Source organism: Cryptomeria japonica, chromosome 3 (genome assembly GCF_030272615.1).
Source record: "Cryptomeria japonica chromosome 3, Sugi_1.0, whole genome shotgun sequence".
In the NCBI taxonomy this organism is placed as follows: domain Eukaryota; kingdom Viridiplantae; phylum Streptophyta; class Pinopsida; order Cupressales; family Cupressaceae; genus Cryptomeria; species Cryptomeria japonica.
The window spans coordinates 1,000,609,522-1,000,635,024 of NC_081407.1; positions in this window are offsets into that span (position 1 = coordinate 1,000,609,522).

A 25,503-nucleotide genomic window follows, 5' to 3' on the forward strand; every position below is an offset into this window, starting at 1 on the left:
GAGGAGGTGATATTCTAGTTACTTTAGAAGATCCTTCTTGTGTTGTACTCAGAAGAAACCAACAAAATGTAAAATCTCAGGGAGCTTCTTCCTTATCTGTTTCGGCTTTCAAAGGTAAGGGGTTAGACCCAAATTTCAGTATCAATGATCAAAAGTTGCAATAGCCTTCTTTTTTTAAGCCTGTTGTAAAAGACAGTTCATTTGATATTATAGAATTTTGTAAATCTTCCCAAATTCAAATCACACCTGCTGAGTACCTTAAGCTAAATCCTAAGGAACTAGACAAACTTGTACAATTTGTAAAAGGAAATTATGCACAATGGATTAATGAAACGCAACAGTTAGTGAATGCCATATTTTCCTCATGTAGTAATGAGTTAGTTCATCCTTCGACTTGTGAAAAGATACCTGAAATAACTACTCTTCAAATAGATGATTCTACACCTCTGCTTGAGTCAGAACTAGAGCCCTTTTATATATCATTATTCATTAATGGTCATAGGTTGAATAATTATATTATAGATTCAGGTGCATCTGACAATATAATGCCCTTTGTTGTAGCCAAAGCATTGGGGCTATCCTTGACCAAGACCTTCGACAGATGTTATTCTATGGATTCAAAGCAATTTCCTTTGCTAGGCCAAATTAAGGATGCTCAAGTAGTTCTCGCTTCCCACCTGAACAAAAGGATTAAGTTGACAATTCTAATAGTTGATATCCCAGCTAGTTATGGCATGTTGTTAAGTCATAATTTCTGTAGGGACTTAGGTGGCGAAATCAAAATGGATTGCTCTCAAGCCATAATTCCTATTGGGAAATAGCGAGTCATCTTGCAGCCTGAACCAGAGTCCAAATTCACTGTTTTCCCATCTGATGACCCTAGAGCCCAGATTTTGTATCATGATTGTCAATTTGGAAATTGCATGATTTATTTTGACAGTGAGGTAGAGGAGGATTCATCTCAAATTGAGGGAAAAGAAAGCATGTGGCTAATGGAGTTTGATGGTAGTTGTGTGACGTCAGGTTCTTGTGTAGGGGTAGTGTTAATACCACCTTCTGGCAATCCTATTCCTTTTTCTTTTAAGCTAGAATTCAAAAACACCAACAATGCAACTGAGTATGAGGCTTTGTTGTTAGGTTTAGCTGAGGCTAAGAAATTGGGAGTAAAAATCTTACGGGCTAAAGGAGATGTTGAACTAATTGTAAAACAGGTCAGAGGGTTGTTTAGTGATAAAAATGAGAGGCTGAAACACTATTAGAATAGAGTGTGGGATGAAATTGAGGATTTTGATGCTTTTCCATTGAAGCAATATGCAGGGAATTGAACTCAAAAGCATATTCATTAGCAGTCTTAGCTTCATTGCTAGTCCCACATCCTAAATTTGTTGAGGATATTTATAGGGTAGAGTTGATGTATCGACCCAATGTCCCAGACAACTCTGATTCTTGGCAGGTATTTGAGAGTGATAAACAAATAAATAACTTTATGTAAAGTATAGACATGTTTTTTGCCATGTATTTTGAAGGTTCAAATGCAGAGTGCAAAGAATTTTCACCAGAATGAGCTAAGGAGTTGCTTGATGGAATCATGTAGTTGAAAGGAAACAAGATCCCTAAAGGGCTAGTTTCTTTGGAGTGTCTGTTTGATCGTAATGATGCCTAAAAGAATAATAAAGGTGAAAAGTCCTGAGAGGCCAAGGATATTGGAGGTTATGAAAAGGTCAACATTGGTACTGAGAATGAACCCAACTATATTAATCTGGGAAAATGTTGTATGTCGACAGAAAAGGAAAGGTTCATTAGCCTCTTGGTGGAGTTCAAGGACGTGTTTTCCTGGTGTTATAACGATCTTAAAAATTTCAGAGAAGGAAAATTCCAGCACCAGATTCCCCTAAAGCCTGGAGCAAGCCCTTTCTAGCAAAAGCTTAGAAGCTTCAACCCAAAAGTAGCACATGCTATATTCCAAGAAGTGGATAAGATGTTAAAAGCCAGGATTATATATCCCATCCATCATTCTACATGGATAGAAAATATTGTACCTGTCAGAAAGAAAAAAGGGGAAATAAGGATTTCCGTAGACTTTAGAAATCTAAACCAAGCCAGCTTAAAAGACAATTATCCCTTGCCAACCATGGACCACATTCTGCAAACAGTCTCAGGGTCGGAGATGATGTCCATGCTTGATGGATTCTCGGGATATAATCATATCAATATTCAGGAAGATGATCAACATAAAACTACCTTGATTACTCCCTGGGGTACATTTGCATATAACTGGATGCCCTTTGGTTTGATCAATGCAGGAGTGACATTTCAGCGAGCTATGGACTTGTCCTTTCATCACTTAAAGGATAAGATCATTGTTGCATATCTGGATGACTTGATAGTGTTCTCAAAAAGAAGGAAACATCACCTGCGGGACCTAAAACAAGTGTTGCAGAGTTTTTGCAAGCATGGGGTATCCTTGAACCTAAAGAAGTTGGTATTTGGAGTCACAGAGGGTAAGTTGCTTGGTCATATTGTTTCTAAGGAGGGGGTGAAAATAGATCCTGAAAGGGTAAGAGCAATTCAAAAGTTAACTCTACCATCAAGTAGGAATGTCATTAGATCCTTCTTCGGACAGGTAAGTTTTTTAAGGAGGTTCATCCCAAATTTTGCAGAAACTACCAGATACATTGTGAATTTGATGAATGAGAAATAGGTTTTTAAATGGAGTGAGGAAGGGAAGAAAGCATTCACCTCGATAAAGAATGCTATTGGTCAGGCACCTGTTCTGGTTAATCCTGATTTTACTAAAGATTTTTTTATTTATTGCTATGCCTCAGAGCACACCGTGTCAGGGATTTTGCTACAGAAGAATAAGGATAATGATGAGGTCCCTATATCATTCATGAGCATACCCCTGAAAAAGTATGAACTGAAATATTCAATAATGGAAAAGCAAGCATATGCGGTCGTGAAGGCGTAAAATAGTTCAGGTATTATATTCTCCATTCCCATGCTATTGTTTATGTGCCTCATTCAGTAGTCAAGAGAATATTGATGCAACAAAACATAGGGATGAATGAAAGAGCTTCTTGGGTGTAAAAAATTCAGGAGTTCAATTTAGACATTAGGCCCACAAAGTTGGTAAGGAGGCAAGGTTTGTGCAAGTTGATTGCAGAAAGAAAGGAGGAAGTGATAGAGGAATTGCCTTTAGTCCTATTTGTTGGTCTTCAAGATTCCTGGTTTGCAGATGTAGCCTATTATTTGACGTATGGAGATTGCCTAGAACATCTTTCTATGAAATAAAAGAGGAACCTAAGGCTAAAGGAAGCTAAGTACGTCATTTTTAATGATGTAATATATAAGAGGGGATTGGATGGAACCTTCTTGCATTGCATTGATAAATCACTCCAAGAGTCTCTCTTGAAAAAATTCCATGAAGAAGCCTATGGGGGTCACTTCTCTTCAATGGTAATTGCCTACAAGATCTTGAGGAACTGTTATTATTGGCCAGGAATGTTCAGGGACACATATGCATGGGTGAGTAGGTGCAAAAAATGTAAGCTGTTTATGGGTAAGTCTTAGCTCACAACATTACCACTGTGACCCATGGTGGTGGATGAAGCTTTCAAGCACTGGGGTTTGGATTTCATTGGTCCCTTGACACCTACCTAATGGGATGGGGTTTGGGATAGACTAGCCTAGTCTATGCTCTTGGATCCTTCCCTTGGATCTCTTGGTGTTCTCTACACACCCTAGGGTCTCTAGGACTTCCCTTTGCTTGAGGAATCCCCTGACCTTTCCCAATCCACCCACCAATGAGTTGCTTTGCTACTCCTAAGGTCTCACCTACTCATGAGACTCAAAACCCCTTACTATGACTAATAAGGGCTAAGGTTTGGTTCACAGTTTCCAAGGTCTTAGCAAGGTTGCATCAGGTCTTAAACCATGTTTTACTTCCCTCCATGTGCCCCCAAGAAGTTGCTACCTTCTTCCTTTCTACCGATTGCATTGTTTTGTGTTTTTGCTTACAAAATAGGGCTACAAGGATTGGGACCAATTAGGCCTCCTATTTGGTCTTCTAGGGCTTTCTCTCACAAATGATGCATACACAACCCTAACTCCCAAAATGGACTGCCAATCAATTGCTAAGGGCTAAAGGATTTTCTAGGTTTTGGGCCTCCAACTGGCCGTATAGTGCCTAGGGCAAATTTTAGGGTTTTTAAGGGTTTTGTGAGGGTTTCTGGGGTCTGCCTGGGTCACAGTGAGTACTTTGAGTTTTAGCCACCTTGTTTGGATTGGTGGAGGCTCCTCCTTCACACCAATGTTGCTTCAAATACTCCTGTGCACTTTCTCCCAAAGGATTCTCTCTCCACTTACCAACCTTGCTCTCCAAGACCTCTGCAACTTACTCTTTCCTAGTCGGGCACTGTTCAGTCTCGCCTAGGATTGAGTCTCTTTGCTTGGCCTTCCTACATTTTCAAGGTTCCTGCTTGTTTTTTAGTATGGTACAAGGTCTACACTCCCATTCCCCATGGTTTCATGGTGGTTCCACAACGGGGAATGGAGTTATGCAGCCATTCACACAATCCTGTCCAAAACTGGGCAGAAAGAAGACTATTTACAAACACACACAATCTGCAAGTAAAAATCTAAAATAATTGCTTGAAATGAAAGTATTTAAACCATGACAGACATTCCACACAAATTCAAACATTTTTCAATCCATTATCTTGCTTGTCTTCTTCATCCAAACTGACAGGTAACATTTTCACAGTCTCAGTCTGATCTCTTTGCTAGGGTCGTACAATGTCTGACATCCAACCCATTGTTTTAGGGTTTGCAAGTACTTATACTACCTATACCTTGATCGATGTGCCAAAATTAGGTCTCTTCACGCACACAAGGGTCTATGACCATTTTTGATGGAAAAGTTGCTTGACAACTTTTAAAAGTTGTCATGCAACTTTTGCATCTTTTGAGCAACTTTGCCATTGTTGCTTTCCATGACTCCTAAGCCTATCTTGGGCTATCCTAAGAACATCAACATGCCAATAAGGCCTAACACACACTCTAGGCACACTCAACCTCTCCTTTTCAAGAAAATCACAATCTTGACTCATGACCCCTAAGATCTCCACTAGGACCCTACCTAGGACCTATGAGCACATGGCTCATTATTTTATGTACAATGGCTTCTAAAGAAGCATAACACCAACAAGACAAAGAAAGAGAAAGAGTCTGGAAGGGTGCTCCTGCACCACTACCTCTAGTGGAGGACACATCCATATATTGACAGCCATAGACTATTTCACTAAATGGGTCGAGGCCATTCCGGTACGAAAGACAACCTCAGAGATTGTTTGTAATTTTCTGAAAGAGAACATCCTAGTTCGATTTGGAGTGCCATTAAAAATTGTAGCTGACAACAATACCAATTTCTCCTATGTAGAAATTTATTTGTTTTTATATGATCATGGAAGCTCTCTTGCTCACTCATTTGATTATTATCCTCAGGGAAACAGTCAGGCTGAATCCAGTAATAAAAATCTCATTAATATCATGAAAAAAATAGTGAGTGAGAATTTTAAGGATTGCAATAAGAAACTGTATGAAGCTCTTTGGGCTGACCATAGATCACCAAAGAGGGCAATTGGGATGTCTCCGTTCAAAATGGTCTACGGTGTTGGTGCTCAGGTAGCACTTCCTTTGGAGCTAGCAGCTACCAAACTACAAACGTTTATTGAAGATGTTTATTTCCAGAGTTCTCTGAAAAAATGGATCATGCACCTGACAAAGATTGATGAAGAAAGAGATAAACTAGTGGACTAGATAACAGAACATCAAATGAGGGTGAAAAGTATATTTGAAAAGTGAGCAAGGTCATCGAAGTTCATGCTAGGCGATCAGGTAGTGCTCTGGGACAGAAGAAGAGAGCCTAAGGGAGAGCATGCTAAGTTTGAATCACTCTGGAAAGGACCATTCTTGATTCATGAGGTAAAAGGACCAAATTCTTTCAAACTTGCGTATTTGGATGGTATTGTTCTTCCTCTGACCTATAATGGTCAAGATTTAAAGTTATATAAATTGTAAACAAGTGTCCCTCATGGTCTTTGTATATAGTGTTTAGTTAATTTTGTTGTTGTGTGTCTTGTTCTGTTTTGTTTATGTTTGTGTCTTTGAATAAAGTTTGTATGCGAAACCAGAGATCCTGGAGTTCATTTCTAGTTCCTTCACAGTTCTAGTCCCTAGTCAGAGCTGATGTTAGTCCACCCATAATTTTTTCCCTTTTAAATAGTCAAATCCGCGGGTTACCTTTTGTGCCTTTACTTAAGTCAGGTCATTTGTTTTCCTTCGTAATTGAACCGTTGAACTCTTCTTAAAAAGTTCACAATGTTCAAGGTTCAAAGTGCGTTTTAAAAGAGAGTCATTTTTGGTCTTTGTCGCCATGTGAACAAGTGCGCTTTTGTTCGTGGTCTTTGAAGTTTTGAACCCGTTGAACCAAACATCAAGTGGTTCAAAAGGTTCAAGGTTCAAAATGCCTTTTGTGTTGCAACAATGTATTGTTATTTGACGAGCGTGAGTCCTTATGTTTTAGGTTGATATGCGGTCTTGAACCTTGAACCAAACCTCAAGTGGTTTAAAAGGTTCATGTTCAATAGTCCTTTTCTTTTGTCGCTCATTATTGGTGTTGTTGTGTGTGTCACCCACTCACTGTTATATTTCTTAAGTGAACTTGAACCATTGAACCTTTTTGTCAAGCGGTTCAAGGTTCATGGGTTCATTTTAAAATTAACTCTAAGGTTTTTTGGTGAAAATAAAGATAGCGCGACAAGAAGGAATATTCCCTTTTCAGTAGTTTAAAATTTTAAATATGGAAAGTAATCATGAGTGCATCAAGCTACTTGTGCGGAAGTGATAGGTAATTAAGAAGGTATCAAATTTTTGTCATTTCACCATTACTTCACATGCTTGGATAAATCATGCTGAAGCGTGTGTAGCTCTAAAGATATTTATCCGTCTGGTTGAAGGAAATGTGTATGAACTTATTTCCATATTTAAGAAGGTCACAACTGCCATACTTCAATAAAATTGGAGGCACTAAAGGTAAAACCAACTCCGTTCTTTGAAAGAATTTCCAGTTTTCATGGTGTTAACGAGTAAGTTTAGTTGATTTCTCCTAAGTTGTGTTTCTTTGAGTTCTGAGGTTTCTATCAATATAGAAAAGGGAAATCTCTAAATTATTGTTGTAGGATATTGTCTTGTTGTTAAAATTTCTTGGTTAAGGGGGTAGATAGTTAATATGAGGCCCGTGCTGCCGAAGCTTGGCTGGACCTCATGTCTAGTGAGTATTTTGCCAGAATTGGAAGACACCTCCTTAATTCATGTAGATTTAGGGGATTTCCTGGAAAGAACCAAGAACCCTCAGACTGGCTCATTAATGGAAAAGATAGTTAAGAGTGGTCTTGTGGAAGCTGTTGTGTTCCCGATCGTCACACCTTGCCCAAATTTAGTGTTGGCGTGCATGAACATATATGACTTTGAGAACTGATGTATTAGAACCAGTGATGGTGAAGAGATGGTTAGAATTAATAGAGAAACGATGAGGGCAGTGATGGGTATTCTGCACAAGGATGAGTATGAGGACTGGACAATTGGGAGTTCGTACACCTATTTCTTTGAAAAGAAGAGCAAGTACAGGAGTGTAATTACTAGAAATTGGCTTTTGAAGATTTAGAAAGGAGGATCACGGTTACCCAAGACCCTGAACAAAGAACACTTTATCCCAGAGGTGCGGGACATTGTTATAATTTTGAATAGAGTAAAGGGGAATTCACATTCCTTCTAGTAGGAGGATTGGATGTACTTTTTCATCCAAGTGGTTCTATCTGGTGATAAATTTTTGGATTGGTCTCAAGTAATTATAGAGAGACTTCATGAAGGATTGATCACTTTTGTGGGGTGACAGGGTTTTACATGTTTTCCTACCTTTTCTACATTTTATCTTGCACAAGCGATTGGCCTAGACTACTTAGTGAACCTTGGATTGATGGAATGAGGGTTTACAATTTTTACCCTCTGTTGCAACAACAAAGACATGTTGAGGAGATTGATAGATGGAATGGAGTCTTTGCTAGGAAACTTGCCTATGAGATTTAGGGTGATGCAAATAGGAGGATGTCAGTTGAAGCTATGGAGTTTGTGAGTATATATGGAAGTTTCTTTATCCAATTTCCTCGGTTTACTTACATACGGGTAGGAGGCTTTTAAGGCCAACCATTCAAACTTCCTAGGTATGCTTTTGATAGCTATATGCTTATAGAGGTGAGTACACAGTTGGCTTACATAGATAAAAGATTAGGAGCAAAGGGTGAGTCTGAGGTGGTATTTCCTGTTGAACTTGGATATTACAGTTGTAAGTTTGTATCAGATGCCTTGAACCTGGAACTGGAATTTAAAAGGATGAACCTGCAACCATATGTGGCAAGGAAAAAATTTGATAGCAAGGGTTATGCAAGGGAGAACCTTAATGTAGATAGTCATTTTTGCCATGAACCTCATATAGAGGATTATTGGGAGAACTACAAGGACGAGTATGAAGTGAGAAAGAGACTATGGTCCAGATTCACTTTGCAACAGATAATCACCATGAGGCTCCCAATTAATATATCTGGCATATCAGAAGATACAGAGGGGAATGTTTTGGATCTTGAGTTTGATATCAAGATTGAAAGAAAACTGATTCCATAAATTAATAGGAACAAAAAGGAAGATGACAGTATCCAAACAAGAACCATCAATGTTGTTAGGAGAACAGAGAGATGGTTGAGGAATCAGAAGTTCAAAGAGGGACCTCATATGTCCTCACATGAATCAACAATTGATTCACACATTGTGGTTCAATCCCCTATTTCTGCCACTAATGAAGTTGTTGATGTTGCAGGTGTCTCAAAGTCCATTGTAGAGAAAATTCAACCAAGAAGGTCAAAAAGGTTGCCACCCAGTCTTACAACTGCTTGAGTAACTCAGTCCAGAAGCAAAAAGAAGAGTAAGGAGCCCATCCTGAGATAGGTTATTGTAGACTTTGACCCCAGTGAAGAGCCTGAACAAACAATGGATTCACGAGATCAAGGTGAGGCCAAAATGCAATAAATGGACACAAATAAAGAAGTGGAAATTCAACAGGATCCCATGAATACCTTGGTAATTGTTACTTCACCATACACACAGACTACTCCGCAACCTAAGGAACCTGTAATTGCACCAAGATGGCTAGAAGTTGCCATTGGGAAAAAGAGGAGTGTGGTGCCGGTCACAATTCCAATGGAGGACATGGTTAGCAGATGCTTGGGAAAGGCATCAAAGCTAGAAAAGCTCAAAACACAAGTAATTCTTGATGTAGATGATACAACAGGTCACTGGACAACCAAGGTTGCCAAACCCATTCCTGGAAGAGATGCAGACAAGGCTACAAAGGAGGATTTCACTATGGAGAAGATATATTTGGGGGTTTCTTCAAGAGTTGTAGATGTTAAGCATCTAGAATCCTCCACAAAGAGGATAATTTCAAGGACTTGGAAAGATGAAAAGGATAAGAGAGAACTGAAGCAAGTTGTCACACATATGGCTCAGTACATCAATGTTATTCATGACATATACCCCCAACCATTATTGTAGATACCAGTGTCTTTTGATCCTAAATCACCAGCAAACCAGAAGATGCTAGATCAAGTTCAAAGGAACAAGGTAGTGATGGAAATGTTTAATAAATAGTTGGACCTGATAATACAATGAGGGTTAGATTATATTCATAATCTGGTTAAAGTTTATAAGGATGCTGAAACCATGAGTAAAGAGCTTGAACTGGAAATGACCGCCTGGGAAAAAGAAAGGATTAAGTGGGTAGAAATCCTTGCATAGATGAACGATGTTCAAAAGTATGGAGTAATGAAATTCCTGGCTAAGAAATCGATGGAGAACTTGGATAACAATGTGTTTTATGTGTCAAAGAAAAATGTAGAATGGTGCAATTTGATCATCAAGCAGGGCTATGAAGAATCCACCAAGTTGTTGAAAGGATTGACTGACTTGATCGACACGATGCGAAAGGAACTCAAATGCATTGATATGCAACTCATGAAGGAGGGTGCCAAGGTGATTGAAGAAGCTGCAGACATGGCTAAGGTTTTCCAAGAAAGGATCTAGTTCATCCAGACAACAAAATCCTTGACCACTGATGACTTTTCAAAAGTGGCAAGGATTGAATCAATGCTCTTTGTCTGTTCGGACCATTTAGAGGTTCACAAGGCGAAAGTTACACGGGTGAATATGGACAAAGAAGTGTGGAAGCAGAGGATCTTGCACATCGGTCTGCCTTATTTCCAAGTTATCTTAAACTTCTCAGCAACACACCTAGAATGGTGTGGTTCCACGGCAAAGAAGGACAAGCTCGTAACCTCCTTTGCCATGGTGGAAGCCTAGCTTAACTGAGAATGAGATGTTAGCCTTTAGTGCTGTTAGTTTAGTTTTCTTTTATGTTGCTTTAAATGGTTTCTTTCACCTAGGTGAAAGTAAATGTTATTTGATCATGTAAGAACTATGGCCTGGTGGCTATTTAAGCTGAAGAGCTTGTCTTTGTAGGGGTTCTGAAAACTGTGATTTTGGGAGCAGTAGATAAAATTTTGAGATGAATTGTTTGTATGATACAATGATTGGTTATTAATGAAATGTTGTGTTATCTTTGAATCTATGCATTCTTAGATTTGCAATCTTTCTTAAGTTGATTATGGACACAATATAATTTGATGATTAGTTACCTCTGTAATCCTTTTCAATTCATATTTATTATTGGTTGTTGGTAGACTCACATTGTATTGATTTGCTTGATCCCCCTTGCTCTGTGAAGCATGAGAGAGTATCGATCGAGCCATTAGTCTTCGCTGAGTCTTTATTTTTATTTGAATTTATATAGCAAGAATGTTATGAATCAGAGTCTGTGAACTCTCCTTTGAATATTCTTTTCAAAAATTTCCTATGTGTGCAGTTTTGAAGGCATTTATTTGTGTTGATGGATAAATGTTGAAGCCTTTCGATGCTTTCTAGTTAAAAGTGTTAGCATATCAACTAGATAATAAATTCATTGTAAATCATACGGGGAGCTGCCCTCTAATGTAGAGGTTGAATTTTCATTAATTCTTCCAATTGTTGGTATATTTGTTTCTTTCTAAAGGGTAAAACGGAGTCATATTTTGCTTTGAGAATATAATAGTTAAAATTTCAAGGTGACAAATTTGTTAACCAACATGCTGTCATATGTTGCTACTGTTAATGTCATGAAAGTATTATTAGGAACCTTCTTAGTCTTATCTGGCCTGCTACTGGTGGAGGGTAAACCAGTCACTACCCTAACTGCTTCTCTAGTGACTTTACAAACAAAATCTAGCCAAAAGAATTCTTCATGAACTCTGCTAAGGAAAATTCTTACTACCTCAGCAAAATCAGGGATGTCCAATATTTCCACAAAACCTAAAGTTTCAATTACCTTGTGTTCGGGTTTTACTTTTCCATTTTCATCACGGATAACAGTTTTAAACATTTTCAATATTTCCTCTTAACCTAATTCCTCAATATTGCAATGAATATAGATTCTAGGGTCTTTCTCATATGCAACACCTTTTAGAATATTTGAAAAAGCACTTAGGGAATCATCTTGTTTCACTATCTCGGGAATGATCTTAAAAACGTGCCCAGGGCACTTCACAACTTCTACAACAGTAGGGTTTGCAATAAATTTTGGAGCAGAGGAGGAAGCCATTGATAAATACCTTAATTTGCCTGATAATGGTTTGAGTGCTTGAAAGAGATTGCTTCACTTCTTTGCCTTGGATGCCCTCGCTCAGATTTCACGCTCTCTGAAAGTTTGAATATTCGGTGAATTTGAAAAAGAGATTTATAATGTCTTTTTTTCCAACAAACATAATAAATTCTCGCGGGTTAAGTGAAACTTAAGACATATGTTGACATAGAAGAAGTCCATCAACCGAGGGTAAACTTGCATGATTTTCAACTTTTTGGAATACCCCCAAGGGTTACTTTTTCAGTTGGGTGAAGAGTCTCCTGCCGGTGGAGTAATACTTTATTCTACCGGTGAAGGAAGAGTCTTATCAACATTCTGCTCTATCTTTTTAATCCATTGTCTTGAAAATTCTTGCTTTACCTCATCAACCTTTTCTTTATCTTTCAAACTGGGTCCTTTATTGTTTGTCGGTGAAGCCTTGCTTCTACAATTTTTTGCAATATGTCCAATCTTGTTACAAGCATAATAAGTCACATTGTTCTTCTAAATAGCCTTTCCAAATCCTATGTCAGTTTGTGTTTAGCATTGATTAGATAAGTTCCCAAATCTTCCACAAACATAACATCTTACATTCATTCTACAGTTTTCTGAATTGTGACCAATTTTGTTGCATTTGAAAAATTGACCGGTGGGTGCATTAATGTTCTGATTGTTTCTAGATCTACATTGATTTTCTCTATGACCATACTTGTTACAGTTAAAGCATTTCCCATTAAATTTGTAAGCATTAGGTTGTCTTACCAGTTTACTGTGACCATGATTGTTTGCGGTACCAAAACTTTCTCCAACTTCAAATCCAAGTCCATTAGTGTCTCCATTAGGTTTATAACTTTTTAGCATACCATCAAGTTCTTCTGAACTTTTCTTGAATTTCTCTTTATGTTGATTTGCAGTAGCCAACTCATTTTCTAGAATTCCCTTTTGTCTCATAAGTTCAGTTTTATCATGTTCCATGTGAATCAAATCTGTCTTCAACATATCATTTTAATGACCGAGTCTTAGATTTTCATTTCCAGCATCATTGAGTCTCCTAGTCAAGTCATCTTCATTCTTCTTTATGTCTTCAATGTCTTTAGAAAATCTCATATTCATGTCTTGCATTTCATTCCTCACGGTCATGTTTTCTTGCCTCATGTTGTTTATAAGCTCAGTAAGAGTTTGCTTTTCATCATCATTACTCTGCATCTTCTCATGAAGTTTTTTTCTCTTATTTCTAGCAATAGTGAGATTCTCTTGAATTCCTTGAATGAATTCCTGTGTAGTCCTCAGATCATCTTCAAGTTTTATTCTTCAACTTCTCTGCATCATAATCCACAAGAGCTCTTTCTAATTGCTTTCTCAAGTTCTCCATTTGTACCGGTGTCAAAATATTCCTCAAGCAGTTAGAATTTTGAAATAACAACATTTTTTGACTTTCCACTTCTATGCTTCAACACAAAGGTGTGACTCTGCAAGAACTCTACCCATCGAGTCATATGTCTTTGATTCAACTTAATTTGACAACACAACAAAGCTTGATGATAGGTATACAACACAAACTCCTTAGCCAACAAGTAATGTCTCAAAATCCTGATCATACACTAAATATCTCCTTCTTGCATAATTCAACTTTTCAATAAAATAATCTATTTCTCTTCCTTCCCGACTTAACACTGCTCCAATTTCAGTTCCACTTGCATCACAGTCCACTTGAAATACTTCGGTAAAATTCAGTAAAGCTAACACAAGCTGCTTTGTCACCTTCTGCTTCAACAATTCAAAACTCTTATTTTCTCCAATTGTCCATTTCAATTCCTTTCTATCACCTCTCATTGTCTCAGTCATAGGGCCACAAACTGAAATAAATTTTTTGATAAACTTCTGGTAGAAACTATCCAATCCATGAAATGATCTCACCTCTCCAACACTTTCCTTGTAGGCCATTCAACAATTTCTCTTACCTTCTCAAGGTCCATCTTCAATCCATCTACAGATATCATAAATCCCAAATAGACTAGTTCTTCCTTCATGAAACTACACTTCTTAATATTTATCAGCAACTTCTCTTCTCTCAATCTCTGTAAAACTTGTCTCAAATGCAACATATGTTCCTCCTTTGTCTTACTGAAAATCATAATTTCACCCAGATACACATTAACAAACTTACCCAAGAACTTCTTCAATACCTCATTCATCAATCTCATGAAAGTACTTGGTGCATTAGTCAACCCAAAAGGCATCACCAACCATTCATACAATCCTTCATTTGTCTTGAATGTTGTCTTCCACTCATCTCCTTCTTTGATCCCAATCTAATGATATCCACTCTTCAAGTCTATCTTTGTGTAGTACTTGGCTCCACTCCAATAGTCCATTATGTCATCTAGCTTAGGCAAAGGAAACCAATACTTCACTATGATCATGTTTATTGCTCTAGAATCAGTACACATCCTCCATTCTCCATTCTTCTTAGGTGCTAACACTACTGGTACTACACAAGGACTCAAATTTCTCTGATCAAACCTTTCTTCAAGAATTCCTGCACTTGTCTATTCAACTCTTCATTTTTTGCATGTGTCATCTGATGTGTTGCTTTGTTAGGCAAACTAGCTCTGAGAATTAGGTCCATGCAATGACTGATACTTCTCATAGGCGGTAATCCATCAGGCGCATTATTTGAAATGATGTCTTCATATTTTGCCAAAAACTTCTTTATCTCCTCCGGTTGTTCTTCATGCTCCAGGTTCTCAGTTTTTTTAGGAACTAAGAAAAAACACACATTCTCATGTCTCATTCCATCCAAGAATTTCCTTCCATCCACCAAGAAGATTCTAGCATTCATATAGACTTCACTTTTCAGGGGCTCCTCCAAGGGTAACAAGGTTTGCTTCATCCCATTTGCAACAATAGTGTATATTCTCTTTCCCCCATCATGTATTGCCTGTGTGTCAAACTACCAAGGTCTTCCTAAAAATATGTACGACAAATATCCATATGCATAATATCACACAAAACTTCATCATGATAATTTCCAATTTTCAATTTCACCAAATATTGTTCACTTACTAATATCTTATGATCATCCTAAATCCATGCTATCTAATAAGGCATAGGGTTCCTCAATATTTCCAACTTCAAGTTATTCACCATTTCTTCTGAAACAAGATTATCTAAACTACCACTATCAATTATGACTTTACAACACTTACCAGATACCTTACATCTAGTCTTGAACAAATTCCTTCTCTACAAGGGCTCTTCATCCTCTCCAGTATGACACAAGGCTCTCCTCTGTTAGGATTCCCAAAGATAATGAGAGGGGGGGTGAATCAGTATCTAGTCGGTTAACAAATTTTCTGATCTTATTAAATAAATTGCATTCCAAAATAGTGTATTGGTAAACAAGAATTAATGCAGTAAATAAGAACAATAAACACAACATAGAAAGCACACCATGACACAAGATTTTTAACAAGGAAACCTAGTGTGGGAAAAAACTCAGTGGGATTTGTGACCCACAATATTCACTCACTGGCCAATGAATGGATATTACTTACAATAGGGGCCTGCACATACAGGAAGGCCAACTGCCTAAAGCTCACTGCTTAATTACAAAAAGGAAGTCTCATTGACTTAAAAAATAGATTATGGAAATCCAACGTGATGTACTGCTACAAAAATCATCTTCTATGCCAGGTTCAGTACCTGTTTAAGCTCATACAACAACCATAAACCTTATTCCAAAATCTGCCTTAATATTTGCTCATCATATCCATCTATTATCTATATATCTCTAAATGATCTACAAGATCTCATACTTATATATGAGTCTTATTAAAATATGCCATATCGGCTTACAAAAATATATTACAATTAAATACAATATACAATAATCAAAATCCTGTCGGCTAGGGTGGCGGTAATCATCTTTGTTGCTGCCGGTGAACTATCTGTCGGTGTAGAGTGTCGATGCCGGTGCCTGTCGGTGCTATAATATTGTAAGGTTGCCATCAATGACAATACCTTAAATCATCTATAATTATCATTGGAGTGTGCAATGCCAACAATCTCCCCCTTTGGCATTGATGGCAACACCCATGAGAAAAATTCAAAATTGTATCCAAAAATTGAAGTCCAAAAATCTTTACCAAAACTGTGTGCTCCCCATGAGAAGATGATCTCTAAGTCATTGGATTTTTCTCTTCTCTACTACTCCCCCTTTGATATCAATGACAAATATTGTCAAAATGTCAATTGAGTGTAGTTGTCAGCTAGAACCTTGTAACCGGTTGGTTACAATCTAAAAAAGGTCTGCTAATACAAAATTCAGGCTCTCAGTGAACTTGTCACTGTCTTTCAATGTTGCCTCTGTTCTTTTAATTGTACTAGTGAGGGTGTGCATTTTCTCTTCTGGTGTCTTTAGTCCTTGAACAAGTGCCTCTGATATCTCTTTCTTTAAAGAGATGAGATTATCAAGTTTATGACCGAGTCTACATTTTAGATCTTTTTCCTCTCCTTTTAATCTTTCCTTTTCCTTCTCCAATTTCTCAAGTTTTTCCTCAAAACCTTCTATTTCTTGCTCTATAACTGATATTGGTTGGGAGGAACCAATGATGTTGTCAGCTATATCATTTATTTCTTTCTATACTTTACTGATCTCCTTATCAATATCCGCTGTCAAAAGATTTGTCTTACATGTGTCTCTATACAATTCCTTGTTCCATTATTGTTTTGCTTAGTACTAGTAGGAGGGTGTCAATGTGTCCCATGCACTTCTTTATTGTCTCATCAAAGAATTTCTCTTTTTCTTTATTCATTTTCTCTCTAAATGTCTCCTCATTTATTTGTTCCACTGTCAATATGTTGTCGGTGATATACTTAGACAATGTGTCTAATTGACTTAAAGAATCTTTATTTTCCACATTGCACCCAAGTGCAATCAATTTTAGAATAGGAATGGTATCATCTATAGCTTTGTATGCTAGAGCATTACAATCTGTGATTTTCTTAATTGAATCTAATAATACCTCTGTCACATTAGTTGGTCTAAATTCTGTCATGGAAGAACCAGATGATTGTCCAACTACCTTAACAACCTGCATTCCACTGGTGTGAGTAACCTCTTTGCTTGTATTGACCTCTAGTAGGTCAGTTTGTGTCTATATTTCTATCAGCAAAGGCTTAGGCTTCTTAGTTGTTGCTGGTGGCACTATCTCTGCATGAACCTGTGACTCAACCTTTTTCTCTTCCGGTTTCTCAGTATGCACCTATGTACTGTCCATTGCCGGTATCTCAACAGGTTTCTCTATGTCATCAGCCAGTTGCTCTAACTCTATAGGTTTTTCAATGTTTGTATTATTGGTATTGTCAGTATCCATTCCAGTAACCAGGGGATCAACTGATTGTTCAGTTTTCTCAAGTTGTGTCTCAACCCCAATCTCAATGTTATCAATTGTTGTTTCAATTGCAACATTGTCAACCGGTGGCTCAGTAGCCACATCTTTCTTCTCACTAGTGGTTTCCTTATCAACCAAAATATTAACCTCTTGTGTATCAATATTCATTGTGTATAAAACTTCAGAATTAGGATTTGTATCCTCATGCGGAGTCTCTATCTCAACATTTTCAGTAGCCGATGGTGTATCAACAGTTTGTACCGGTGGAGTATCAGAAGGAGGTGGGGGCAAATTGTCTGTCACCTTTATGTTTGGTGGTCCACCTACCTTGCCTTTACCTTTATCTTTGTCCTTATCCTTTTGATAGACTTTGAAAGTTGTGGGTCTTTTGAGTTCTTCTTGCTTCTCTTTCTCCACAAAGAAGATATCCCATTTGTCTGATTTCTCTTCAGCGATTTCATTGATTCTACCTGCCATTAGACCTACATGTCGATGACCACTATAAAATACTATACTGTTTGCTTCACTTATCAATTCATCAATTTCCTCTACTGATTTCATAGGATGTACAACAAGTTCAATCTTTATTTCTTATTCAATTCCATAATAGCTAGCCTCTTGGCATCAAGTCGCCTATACAAGTCACTAGGTAGATCATCTACAACCTCTATCAAAAATTTATTATAGATATCTAGGTGTAGAATGATACTATTTTCTATGCTTTCCTTTTCTTCATTTGTAAAAGTATCATACAATTTGCTGAAATCAGACAACTTTCCTTCATCTATTATTTCATTCAGAAGATTTTCTAGAGGAGGGATAACTTGTTTTTCCTTCTTCTTCCTTTGGTGTCATTTTCTTTGCTGGCGACCATACTGCCTGTTGTTTCTTTCTTGCTTTCTTTGGTGCAGGAGAGGGTGCTGGTGAAGGTTTTGTTTTCCTTTCTACTCTCTTAAACTCAGCTAGTTTTTCACTATTAGATGAAGTTCCAACCGGTGAGAGGTGAACTTCCAGTTGTAACCCTTCCAAGTCACTTTCCTTAATACCAGTGATATTCAATACATTTTCCTTGATCTCTTTCACTTGTTTAGTTGCTTTCCTGATATATTGCTCTCTTTTCTTCCTTTGTTTAAGTGTTTGTACATTGCTTTCAATGGTTTTAGCACTACCAAATATTTTCTCTTCAGGTTCTCTAGGGGCTTCAAGTAGGGCTTTGGCATATGTCTCAATTATGTTTACATCAACCTCATAACCCATTTCTGTCACTCAAATAGTTCTAGGAACCACTTCCTCCATCCATATTTCATCTTTCTTAATAACAAAACAAATCTCTTTCTGATATTTGTCAACAATGTTCTGAGGTAGCCTTTCCCTTGTTTTCATTCTAGCCTTAAATGCTTGGAAATATTCAATTATCTTGTTTTCCCTGTCTGTTCCCATGTCAATAAAGATGTCCAATAGTATTTTAACTACCAGTATGTCAAAACCAAAGATACTAAGAGGGGGAGGGGGGTGAATCAATATCTAGTCAGTTAACAGATTTTCTGATCTTATTAAATAAATTGCATTCCAAAACAGTGTACCGGTAAACAAGAATTAATGTAGTAAATAAGAACAATAAACACAACATAGAAAGCACACCATGACACAAGATTTTTAATGAGGAAACCCAATGTGGGAAAAACCTTGGTGGGATTTGTGACCCACAATATTCACTCACTGGCCAATGAATGGATATTACTTACAATAGGGGCCTGCACATGCAGGAAGGCCAACTGCCTAAAGCTCACTACTTAATTACAAAAAGGAAGTCTCGTTGACTTACAAAATGGATTATGGAAATCCAATGTGATGTACTGCTACAAAAAGAATCTGCTATGCCAGGTTTAGTACCAGTTTAAGCTCATACAACAACCATAAACCTTATTCCAAAATTTACCTTAATATTCGCTCATCATATCCATCTATTAGCTATATATCTCTAAACGATCTACAAGATATCATACTTATATATGAGTCTTATTACAATATTCCATGTCAGCTTATAAAAAGATATTATAATTAAATACAATATATAATAATCAAAATCTTGTCGGCTAGGGTGTCGGTAATCATCTTTGTTGCTATCGGTGAACTATCTGCCGTTATAGAGTCTGTCAGTGCCAGTGCCTGTCGGTGCTATAAGATTGCAAGGTTGCCATCAATGACAATACCTTTAATCATCTACAATTCTCATTGGAGTGTGCAATGCCAACATTCTCATCATCAACAGCTCATCATCTTTTAGTTTGTTAGCTGATCCGATAGGGTCTTCTTCTGCCAATGTTGTTCTTCTAGTTTTTTCTGCCTTCCTACATTCAAAAGCATGATGTCCTCCTCCTCCGCACTTAAATCAAGTTCCTCTAAACACTCTCTTATCTTCTCTTATGTCATATTTTCCATAACCCTCAATCTGGTAACCATCAGGTTCTCTTCTTTGGTAGAAATTTCTGTCATCATTCTGGAATGAACTAGATCATCTTTTCTTACTTACTTGTCCTTGTTCTGATCTACATAGGTTCCTCTTCCTCCTTGAAATATTCCTCCAAAAAACCTTCCACCTCTACCTCTTTGTCTCTACTCATGTCTTTTGTTCAACTTTTCTTCTACTTTCAGGGCATATTGGTAAGCTTCCTCAACACTTTGCAACTTGATCAAACTGATTTCATCTTGTATAGACATCTGCAACCCATTCAAATATCTTGCAACTTATTCAACCTCATCATTAGTATGTCTGGATTTTATATTCAACTTGTAGAATGCTTCAGTATACTCCTTTACATTAGATTCCTTCTACTTCAAGTTTTGTAGTTTCTAGAACAGATTCACTTGATAATTAGCTAGCATAAACTTTGGTTTCAACTTGGTAACCATTCGCTCCCATGATTTGATCTTCTCTTTACCTCTTCTCTGTCTATCAACCTGGAAATTTTCCCACCATAGAGATGCATGACCTTTCAACATAGTACAAGCATACCTTACCTTCTTATCTTCCGCGGTGCCTTCAAAATCATAATACTTTTCCATCTTTGTGATCCCGTCTGACAATTCATCTGAATCCAACTTGCCATCATAATCCGATGGACTCAAATGCAACTAGTATTTTCTCTTGACAATGCTCTTTTAAACCTTTCCTCATCCAAATCATTCACCGATGGATTTTCTACTTATCCTTCTGGTGCTTCTTCTTCTTCATATTCACTCAGATCTTCAACATGTCAACCTCTTATCTAGGTTGTTTCAATAGCTTCTAACTGGGCTACAATTTCTCTCAACATTTCCATCACAACAAGGTTTGCATTCCCATGTGCTCTACCATTCATGTTTCCTCTTTGTACCATCTTCATTCCAATCCTCTGTAGCTGCAAGTTGGATCCACAATCCGCCACCCCACAACAAAATCTTGTAGACAACGCAACTCTAAATGAAATCTCACTCTGATACCACTTGGTGCAATCACAGTTAGGAGGGACCTCAAGGAGATCAATCAGACTATGCAGCATGAGTAAAACATAACAAAAACAAGACAAGATGATGAAGGCAATGCATAACTGATTGAATTATATCATGAAAACCAACTACAATCTGTCGACAACATGTGGGCTACAAGATTCAACTCACTGGCTTGAATACATACATGCTCAATTACAATATTGATCAACTCTAGACCTCTTAATCTCAAGATCGATCTTCTATGTTCCCAAAACTTAATTCTACAAGCTTAATTATATTGATATATTTAATCTAGAGGGATCCGCGTCGGCCTAAGAAGAATCAAATGCCGATGAACAAAATGAAATGTGTAAAACCACCAGGTCGGCCTTCACCAATGAGAATCCTCCAGAAAATCCAAAGGATGAAGTGTGAACCAAAGGGAAGGTCCGCCACACACCAAGGAACGTTGGAACAACGAACTAAAGTTTTGCAAGCTACAAAAAGGATCTGCAAGATTCACCAACAACATAATAGGTCCAAGCGGTTCCAGTGTTCTAGCCAGAAAACTGTCCCAGATACTAGAATCGATAATTTGCTGGAAAAAAGATCCAAATGTCTTGCAGACTTAGGGTAAGGAAGATCATCATGTCCACAAGAAAAATCTAGCTCCACAAGATCCGGTGAGAAAATTGAATAAAATACAAAAAGAAATGTTGAAACTGCAAAACATGAAACAAAATAAAAAGAAATGTTTTGGGGGTGATACAAGATTGCCAAGAACCAAGGATGCTCCTGCATTAGAATGATAGAACAAAACAAGGTTCAGGTTCATGGACCTGAACCACACCTTAATGCAAATCATTAAGGTGTGATTAAGAGCCACGAGCTTGGATCATACCTTAACAAGGATCACTTGCAGGACGATTAAAAAAAAGTAAATTTCACAGCCATGAGCTCGAACTTAAAAATAAACCCTAAAAACAAAAACAAAAACAAAGAAAAGACATAAAAAGAAATAAAAATGACATATTTGTATGAAACCACAACTTGAAAATATATTAGAATGAACAAAATCAATGAGCCTTGCCTCCCAATCTAAATGATAAGGTGAAAAGAAATGAGAATACTTATAAGATGGATTCCAAAGAGGAAAATAAGTTCTATTAAAACTCAAACTTGGAAACATAAATGCCCAATATTTGCATATTAAATGAGTGTATTTTGGGTTCATAGGCTTGATTTACACATAGAGGTGTATTTTGGGTTTGTGGACCCAAAATGCACTTATACTAACCAATAGGTGTATGGTCAGGTTTAAAACTCGTAAATGCACCCAAAAAACAAAAATAAAAAACTAACTTTAAAATGATGCCAGAGATGAATTAATCGGTTTGAATAAAACAAGAGTTTAGAGTTTATGGGCCACAATTTAGACAAAAATTATGGGGGCTATCCCAAAATTTTGCTTAACTGAAATTGGGATAACATAATTAATAGCTTTGTTAATGTTGTTAGTACTATATGAAATGGAAACATTCTTTCCAAGTTATTAGGGTTTTTAGTATTATCTAAAAGTTATCATCCTTTCCAATTTTTGTTCCATTCTTCTTCATCCAATAATTGCCCTTTGAACATAGTATTAGTTCATTAGTACCTTTTTCGAATTTATAAATTATTTGGGGAACTAAAGCTTTATTCATAACTAGGACCAAGAGTTGTAGAATTTAGTAAGGCTATATAAGTTTCATTGATGTTCTTGTCAGATCTCTATTCACTATGAAGAACTATACTTGTAGATAGGTTTTATTAATACCTTTGCCAGAGATTTGAGCACTATCAAGAACAAGACCCTTTTTGAGAACTACAAAGTTATGAGTGTTTCTATGATCTATTTTTTATTTTCTTTACAGGTAATGATTTCCTTGAGAAATAGGGTTCCATATGAATTTTGCAAAAAAATACTAGGAAACATTGTCAAAATAGAAATATTTCAATGTTGAGACAAACTGAAACTAGTATTGTTATAGTTGTTGCTTGATTTTATTGATAAATAACAAAGACTAGATTAGAAGATAGGGATCTTTTGGACCCAGAGACAATATTTTTATTGCCTTTTAAGAAAGAATATATATTGCTTATTGTTATGTCTCAAGTGTCTATATAGTAGTGGTGTTTTCTATGGGTATTACATGAATATATTGATAATGAACAAAAGGTGAGGGATATAAATTTTGATTATAAATTAATTTTTTTTTAATTCTAGATTAGTTTACGTGACTTGTATAAAGAGGCAACATTGAAAAGTGTGCCTTGGTACTGAACATGTGTTGGCAACAAAAAAATCTTGTCTATTGTGTGCCAATTTTTTAGAGCTCAATAGTTATCTAAATTAGTTCAATGATTTTGTGCGATGTGATGATAGATGATTGCTATGCATTTTGTTGATATCATTTTCTATGTTGTTCCTTTACAAGCACCAAGGCATAATAAATTTGTCAAAAATTACATTGGAAACTAGAATAGGTTGAGGTTTACATGGATTTCAAGAACTTATACGTCATATGATATATGTTAGTGTTGATGCATGAACTGATGATTGGCTATAAGTTATTAAAGTTTAGTGTGAAAACAAGGAAACTCAAATTTTACATACACATTTGGTGCTTCTAACAAGTGATCTTTGCTTTGCCAAAGCTCCATCAAAATTTCCTTATACAAAGCACCAAAATTTTAATATCAAGTCAAAAAAAAATTATAAGCAAAACAAGAGTGTCAATCGAGGGTTGCATGTTAATCAAAATACTATATTGCATTATAATATTTTTATACAATTTAATATTGCATATAGTAAATATTATATTATATTTTAATCTGAGTAATAATATAATATAATATAATATTTTGAATTTTAAAATTTCTTTAAAATTATTTTATGGATATGTAAAGCTTCATTATTATGGGCACAATCAAATATGGAGTGAACATTAATACATTATAGTTGTTGCACTTAATGATGTAGAATTTTTATTTGCTATTTTTGAAGCATTTATGTTGTTTCTAGGTATAGGCTAGTTATTATTGTTCTTTAATTATGTAACAAATTTTATTTCTTATGGAGATAAGTGATTAGGTTGTTGAATAAAATATATTTATCATATTAGACCAGTTGAGAAGATAATGATGTAAGATCAATGTGATCTTGAAAAATAATGTTAGGAATTATAGAATATACATGAAAAAAGAAAACTAGATGCATGATATAACATAAAGTCAAATAAATTCACTTTTGACAACATTATCATAACAATACGGTTTTTGTATTGTAGAACATGAGGAACTAGGAAACAAAAAAGATACATTTGTAATATAAAATAGGGTTTAGTATAAATTAAATTGTCTTAGTGTAAAAGAAATGTAAAGGTCATTAGCACAACTAGACCAACAAGAAATGCAATAATAGATATAGACAAGTATCAATTTAAAAGACAAAGTGAATCATGCATCATTGATAGTGCATTGAAGAATGAAGGACTACTCAAAACTAACATATTCAAGTACAAAGTTAGTGATGATCTATTTGACTCATATAACTATTAAATCAATATATTGCTATATGCCAATTTTATTTTGGAGTGGAGTGATTGATTACTTCTTAAGTTTTCATGTAAAAGGTGAAACATATACAATTAATTCATATAAATATGAATTGGACCTTGTTACCCTATATGAGTTACACAAGGTACATGATGTTGATAGATATTTATGTAGAATGTGGGTATCTACAATCCCAAGTACAAATAAAAAATAAATTGGGCTATAGGGAGATACATTCTATATTTGTTGGCTTTCCAAATGACTAAACATACAAACATGTGCATGGTCACTGACAAGAAGGAAAAAACACTTACACTTCAATCAATCATTTCATGGATTGGAATCATATTCAATTCTCTTTCATGATGAGAATACTCTTCATGGACACTTTGACACACTCATAAGCTCTCAAATACAAATCCCTAACAAAAATCCAAGAGCACCCTTATGTTAGTAGAGAGTATTAAGTGGAAGTGAGAATCAAAATTGTTACAATGGTGTAGACAACTATCAATTCAAAAGTCAATCTCAATATTTTAATTTTGTGTTAAGAGAGGAAGGCTATGTAGGATAAACACATTCAAGTACAATATTTGTGATTTCCTATTCCACTCAATGGAACTCATGCTTCAATTCACTTACACAATAGAGCTATATATTAGTTCTTTGAGTGTATTGCAAATGGTGAAATGAAAGCCCTACCAATTACACAAAGTGAATAATATAGAGACATATCTATGTAGGGTGTGAAAATATGCAATGACAAATGACAAATGAAAAAGTCATTGAATTGTGGGGAGATATAATTTATATTTGTTGGGTTTCCAAATAGCTATAGATACAAATATTTATTTGGTCAATGAAAAAAGGCAAAATTAATTGCACTTCAATTTTCAATTGTACCACTTAGACACATTCTATATTTCATGATGCGAATCCCCTCCATAGATGTTTTGAGCCACTATTATGTTGTAGAACGCAGAATGTTGTGCATGCACAAAAACAAAACTTCATCAAATTAAACAAATTATTAGAAATAATGAGTGGAATCAAGTTATAAAATCTATAAGAAGCACAAACAAATAAAATAACAATGCAATTTCATTTCACAAGATCATTGTCTACAAAGTTGAAAAAAAAAAAACATTGACCCCAATAGCAATTTTTGAAAACATTATCTAGGACATGTTAAAACATGTATGTATGACTCATCAATTA